A 6,431-nucleotide genomic window follows, 5' to 3' on the forward strand; every position below is an offset into this window, starting at 1 on the left:
TACACAAGCTTGATGACCTGAATCCAATCCCTGGAACCCACATTAAGGTAGAAGGATATAATCAACTCCACAAAGTTGTTCTTTGACCTCCTACATACACCATGGCACATGTGCCCACATACATCATGCATTCACATGCACAATAATAGTTTTTAAAAGCACTACCTGCAAAATACATTCATTCTGAGCACCACAGATGCTTAGGGTCATAACCCCTAATATGGAGGTGGTCAAGAGTACTAGGAAAAGCGAGGTGGTCGTAGCACACTCCTTTAATTCCAGCACTTCAAAGGCAGAGGCAGGCAGATCTCTGAGCTCAAGGCCAGCATGGTCTACAGAGCAAGTTGCAGGACAGCCAGGGCTACACAGAGAAACCCAGTCGGGGTGGGGTGGGGTGGGATGGGGAGGGGAGGCGAAAAAAAGGCGGGGGGGGGGGGGGGTGATAACTCATTGAGCGGCGCTGTTTACCTTGGGAGACACGAGGTATGACAAAGCCCACTGTAAGAGTTCATTAGGGGAAGGGGAACAGAAGGGAGTGATTAGGCCTATGGAGAGATCATGCAGGGAGAGGAGGGATAGGTGGAACCCGCTTTTTATAGGATCCCCCTGCATATGTGCATATGGGCTTGCATAGCCACACCACACATGTGCATAGATTGTGTGATCACATAGCAGAATGCAATAGCACAGGGATTAGGTAGGATGTAAGGCCCTGGGATGACTAAGCCTCTTGCTTGGCTACTGGACAGCGCATGTGCAGTCATGTAGCTGGGGGAGTGACTAGAAATTCCAACAGATACTAGGCAATATGGCTACAGAATTGCCCTTCCTGGAGTGAAGTTAATCACTTCTTTTGTTGTCAATGTGGTGGGCAGATAGTAAGAAAAAGTAAGTGGTGGAAGATCTAGGATTCCACCACCCTTACAGGCTAACACATCAGTGTATCGAGAACCGATCCGAGAGGCTCTCCTCTTCCTCTTTTTTTGATACCAGATCTCCCGGTTCAGGAAGAAATTACTTTATTACTCAGGGAAAGTTTCTACAGAGAAGAATGCACCAGTTAGACCTATGCCACTGTCACATTGTACCCCAGATCGTTAACTGAAGAAGAGGAAGGGTCTGCTTGGTCTCTTGGGCTCAGAGGTTTCCGTCCGTGGTGGCTTCAGTGCTTTGTGCCTGAGGTTGTTAGGGTCTGAGAAAAGCCCCCAAGAAAGACCAACAGTCACGTGTGCAATTTAGCAAGAGCGTTTATTTCCATCATGTTGGGGTGGTAAATAGCGACCCCGAAGGGAGGTCGCAAGCTCCTTTTAAGTTAGGGGAATTCCAGGGAGGAGGGATTAACCTGGTGCTGATTGGTGGAGGCAAGATTAGTCTGAGAGCTGATTGGTTGGAGACTGTAGTGGTTAGGGGCTTGTTGACGGGAGGGTAGTAAGGAGAAGCAGCTTCGGGGCGCCTGCTGATTGGGCGCCCCTGAGTTGTGGTCTTCCCGAGAACTGCTTGCTCAGCTCCAGCCAGTTCCAGTGCTCTCAGTGGTAAGGGAGACATCACTGCAGAAGAGCCTAGAAGGCTCCTCACCTCCTGGCGGCCGGAAGCAGAGGGGAGTAGCAAGAGCTCACCACCCCCAGTGACCCACTTCCGTGCTCACTAATGTCCCCATGTCCCAAGAGTTGCACTAACTCCCAGTAGCTAAGAGCCTTCTGTGCTTGGTCTTGGGGGAACATTTCATCCTCAAACCATGACACCTCTGCTCCCCCAAATACTCATTTCCCATTGCATAAGGAACACAGCATTTAGCCCAAGAGTTCTTCAAGTTGCAAAAGTTCCAATTCTCTTCTGAGCCCCAAGACCAATGTCTAGCTGAGATCCCCTATATAAGGTGTGGGGGGGGGGCACTTCCAAGATACGATTTTACAGAGAAAACATTTGCATTCTAAAAGGGGGGGAATGGGGGATACAAAGAAAGGCACAGAAAAAAGCAAGGCTGAACCCCACCAGGCCAGTAATCAGCCCCGTGGCTTCTTGTCTGGTGTCTAGGATGGCATGATGGAAGGGCCAAGCAACTGGGCAGATGGGGCTGGAGAGACTGCTCAGCAGTTAGAAGCACTTACTGTTCTTGCAGAGGACCCAGGTTCGAGTCCCAGCACCCACATGGGAGCTCACAACCGTCTATCACTAATCCCAGGGTATCCAATCCCCTCTTCTAAGCTTCCACAGGTGCTGCATGCACTCCCGGGCTCCTGTTCCATAGCCCCATGGCCATTTTCCTGTTCTATACCCCGATGTCTTTCCCTGCATCCTAATGTGAGGGGAGTAGGGGTGGCTGCTTAGACCCTGGTGGCGGAAGGGTTCCCAGGGAGGTTTGGTTTAAATGGCTGTGGAGCTTCACATGTGAATTGTTACCCAGTGAGCTGTCTGCATGACCTAGCTAAATTTCTGCCCCCCCTAGTGTTTGAGCACAGGATGCCCAAAGGCCAGAAGTTCCTCTTGAGATGACTTATTCAACACTGGATAGATCTAAAGTGGCTGCCAGCATGGCCACCAGATAACCTCTAGATTCGTTACATTCTAATTCCCATTCTAAGGGACACACCTACGAGCAGACGGGCCAGGAAGCACGGGACCAGTAAGGGAGCACAGGGAGGGTGCTCACGCTCCTCCAGGAATCTTTGCTTGCTCCAGGAAAAGGCATGACGTTTCCCTTCCTCTCCCTCCCCCTCCCCTTCTTGTCCCATTGCCACTAACATGACAACAGAGCGATCCGCAGACCAAGCAATCCGCAGACAGAGCGATCCGCAGAGCGATCCGCAGACAGAGCGATCCGCAGACAGAGCGATCCGCAGACAGAGCGATCCGCAGACAGAGCGATCCGCAGACCGAGCGATCCGCAGACCGAGCGATCCGGGAGGAAGGCTCCAACACTCCGCTCAGTGGTCACTCTATGAATGTGTGTTGCTTGTGCTCAGCTTTCCTTTCGCAATTGGACTTTGAAATCCCCAACAGAGAAAGAGCGCTACCCTGAGGATCCCTTCCTCATGAGAAGAAGCGCTAGCAACCCAAGTAGCACATAAACCCAACATTCTCAAACTATACATTCAAAAACTTTCTAATGGTAAAATTTCCTTTCTGAGATGGTCAAATTGAAGTGCTCAGTGCTGGCCTCTGTCTCTACAAGAAAGAATAACAAATGCATTGGAGTGGCATGGCCGAGGGAGAGCATGGAATCAGAGGAGACACAGGGACTCTTCAAGACACTGATACCTGGGATGGGAGCAGGGGGAGGGGCGCAAACCCTACTGGCTACCAGGGCCCTGCAGGAAGCTGCCCATGGTATAGGGAAGGGCTGGACAAGAGGGTCCCAGAAGCTCTCACCCCACAGATGATATTAATTATTAATTATATCTTATATTATCTAATATATAATCATTGTTATTATATGTTAATTATTAACTGGCCAGAGGACAGTTCAACAGTTGTCTCAGGGTTAAAGTGAGTCAGGGGGCCTGCCTGGATCCTGGTGGCTTTGCTTCAGAGGAGAAGCTCGCTTTGCCTTCCGACACACTCCACCACCAGAGCCACTGTCAGAAGTCCCTTCCCTGGAGGAAAGACACCCCTGCACACCGTCCTCCTGCATCTGGGGCTCCCCTCCCACGTAGACCCAGCAGTGCGACCATGACCCCAGCATCTCACGTATTTCCCTGGAGGAAAGACACCCCTGCACACCGTCCTCCTGTGCTCTCGTATTCCATCACACCAGCATCTGGGGCTCCCCTCCCACGTAGACCCAGCAGTGCGACCATGACCCCAGCATCTCACATATTTCCCTGGAGGAAAGACACCCCTGCACACCGTCCTCCTGTGCTCTCGTATTCCATCACACCAGCATCTGGGGCTCCCCTCCCACGTAGACCCAGCAGTGCGACCATGACCCCAGCATCTCACATATTTCCCTGGAGGAAAGACACCCCTGCACACCGTCCTCCTGTACTCTCGTATTCCATCACACCAGCATCTGGGGCTCCCCTCCCACGTAGACCCAGCAGTGCGACCATGACCCCAGCATCTCACGTATTTCTCTGGACTGTAGCCGGTGGACATTTCTCTTCAGCAGAGATATGGCCACCTGTAAGACCCGAGTAACAAAGGACCTGGCCTCTGGGACTTAAGACTGGTCCTCCACTGGCCACTGCCTCTACCTCACATGTCCAACCACCCCTTGGCTCTTGTCACTTTTAGACCTGAGGACACACATTCCCAGTGCTGCCAGGGCCACACTTACCAGAGGTCCAGTGGTAGTGGTGCCTAAGGGAATAGAAGGAGTAGATAAATCTCCAAGCAGACACACACGCTCCAGACACACACACACACACACACACACACCACACAACACAGACATACACACATAACACAAACACACACAGAGACACAGATATACACACACAGACACACACACATACATACCCAACACAGACATACACACAGACACACAACCACACAGAGACACAGACACCCACCCCTGTTGGCTTGATGACATGGCTCCATGGAACACACCTAAGAATCCACACACACAGATAAATTTTGTGAAGCTATTAAGTGTAGCCAGTAAGGCTGCCCAACATGGGGCAAACTTACAAAAGTAGGTTATGAATCTACATGTTTGCAATAAACATAAGAACGCCAAAGTTTAAACTATAATGCCATTTACCACCAACACAGGAGTATTTAATAGTAAGTCTAACAAAACGTGCCATAGTCCTGTTGGAAGAAGAAAGGCAGATGTGAATAAGTGATTTGGCACACTATGCCTGATGACTGGAAGACTCTAGTCAGAATTGCAATCCTTCCCAAATAGAGGTACAGTTCTAATACAGTTTGTTTTGAATTCCCAGCAGTAGTGTGGGTATCAATAAGGTTATTCTAAAAGTTTTTATACAAAGGCAACAGTATTAGAACGCTAAAGCAATTGACATAATAAAGTGGTGGGCAGGGTCAGTCTACTCATTTTCAAGACTTATATCACTATAGATAGCTATAGTAATCAGAATTAAGTTTCAGGAACTGAGGACACACAGTTCAGTGGAACCTGAGTAGATCAACACAGCCATGGCACAGCCTTCTCAGAAAATAGCACGGTAACATTTTCATTTTGTTTTATTTTAGTGTGTGTGTGTGTGTGTGTGTGTGTGTGTGTGTGTGTGTGTGTGTGTGTGTTGCCTGTGTGTATGTCTGTACGGCACACGCGTTCAGTGCCTGTGGAGGCCAGAAGAGAGGGTCAAGTCCCCTGGAACTAGAGTTACAGATGGTTGTGAGCCACCGTGTGGATGCTGAGAATCAAACCCAGTTCTCTACAAGAGCAGCCAGTGCTCTTGACTTCTGAACCATCTTTCTAGAATGATATCTATGGATTCTTAAAAAAAAAAAAAAAAAAAAAAAAAAAAGAAAAGGCCGGGCGGTGGTGATGCACGCCTTTAATCCCAGCACTCGGGAGGCAGAGCCAGGCGGATCTCTGTGAGTTCGAGGCCAGCCTGGTCTCCAAAGCAAGTTCCAGGAAAGGTGCAAAGCTCCACAGAGAAACCCTGTTTCAAAAAACCAAAAAAAAAAAAAAAAAAAAAAAAAAAACTTGTGTCATACCTTGTATAAAAATTACCTCAGAACATATACTGGGGCGGGGGATAGAAAAATCATCAGTATAAGTGCTAGTCAATGAATTCTCAGACTTTAACTAAAAAGCATGATCCTTGCAAAGAAAAATGGATAAACAGACTACAGGAAAACTTTTAAAAAGTAAATCAGTTGCTTTCTGAGGTACTCTGTTTTAAAGTCACTTTCCACCCCAAATGATGGGTAAGCTTTTTTTTCCCCCAAAAATTAGACAAAGAAATATAATTAAAGCACAAAAAATAGTAGGAAACAGAAGTTAATACCAGGAAATAAAACAGTAAGAATATACATAATGAAGCATTTTAAACTAAAACAAGTATAATTTTTAAGTCTGTTTATTTAAAAAAAAAATTTGCTCCTATTTTTAAAACTCCAAGCAAAACTTTGTTAAGAACAAGAACCACAACTATGTTTATGGGTTTTTGTTTATTTATTTGTTTTGTCTTTTTTTTTTTAAATCACAGTAATTATGTTGCTGGAAAGAAAAAGGAGGTTGGAAAAAGCTCACAATTTAGTGTTAACTTTTTTTTTTCTTTTTAGCCGTTTGGGATTGTTATGTTGTTTTCCGTACACCCATGAAGAGAAAAATATAAACTGCCTGGTGCAGAGGGGCAGCACCCAACCCCAGGTTAATGCGATCAGCTCCCCAGAAGTTAGTGTCCATTGTTTAAAGATGGCGCCCTCTAGAGGTCATCTCGGGAATAACAGGACTTGTTCTCTGAGTCACTGAAACTAAAGCGATAGACCTGTGACTTGCAACTCTTGGTGTCACG

General features: G+C 47.5%; 1 long non-coding RNA gene across 1 annotated transcript; it reads right to left on the bottom strand.

Moving 5' to 3' along the window:
* Positions 1-1,231: 1,231 nt before the first annotated feature.
* Positions 1,232-5,409, bottom strand: LOC128121786 (uncharacterized). The gene is made up of 2 exons (XR_008222257.1): positions 2,591-5,409; positions 1,232-1,578 (listed from the first exon to the last, which is right to left on the bottom strand). It is a non-coding gene; the product is annotated as an uncharacterized LOC128121786 (long non-coding RNA).
* Positions 5,410-6,431: the final 1,022 nt, after the last annotated feature.

Source organism: Peromyscus californicus, unplaced genomic scaffold (assembly GCF_007827085.1).
Source record: "Peromyscus californicus insignis strain IS unplaced genomic scaffold, ASM782708v3 Scaffold_3__1_contigs__length_106647218, whole genome shotgun sequence".
Taxonomy (NCBI): Eukaryota; Metazoa; Chordata; class Mammalia; order Rodentia; family Cricetidae; genus Peromyscus; species Peromyscus californicus.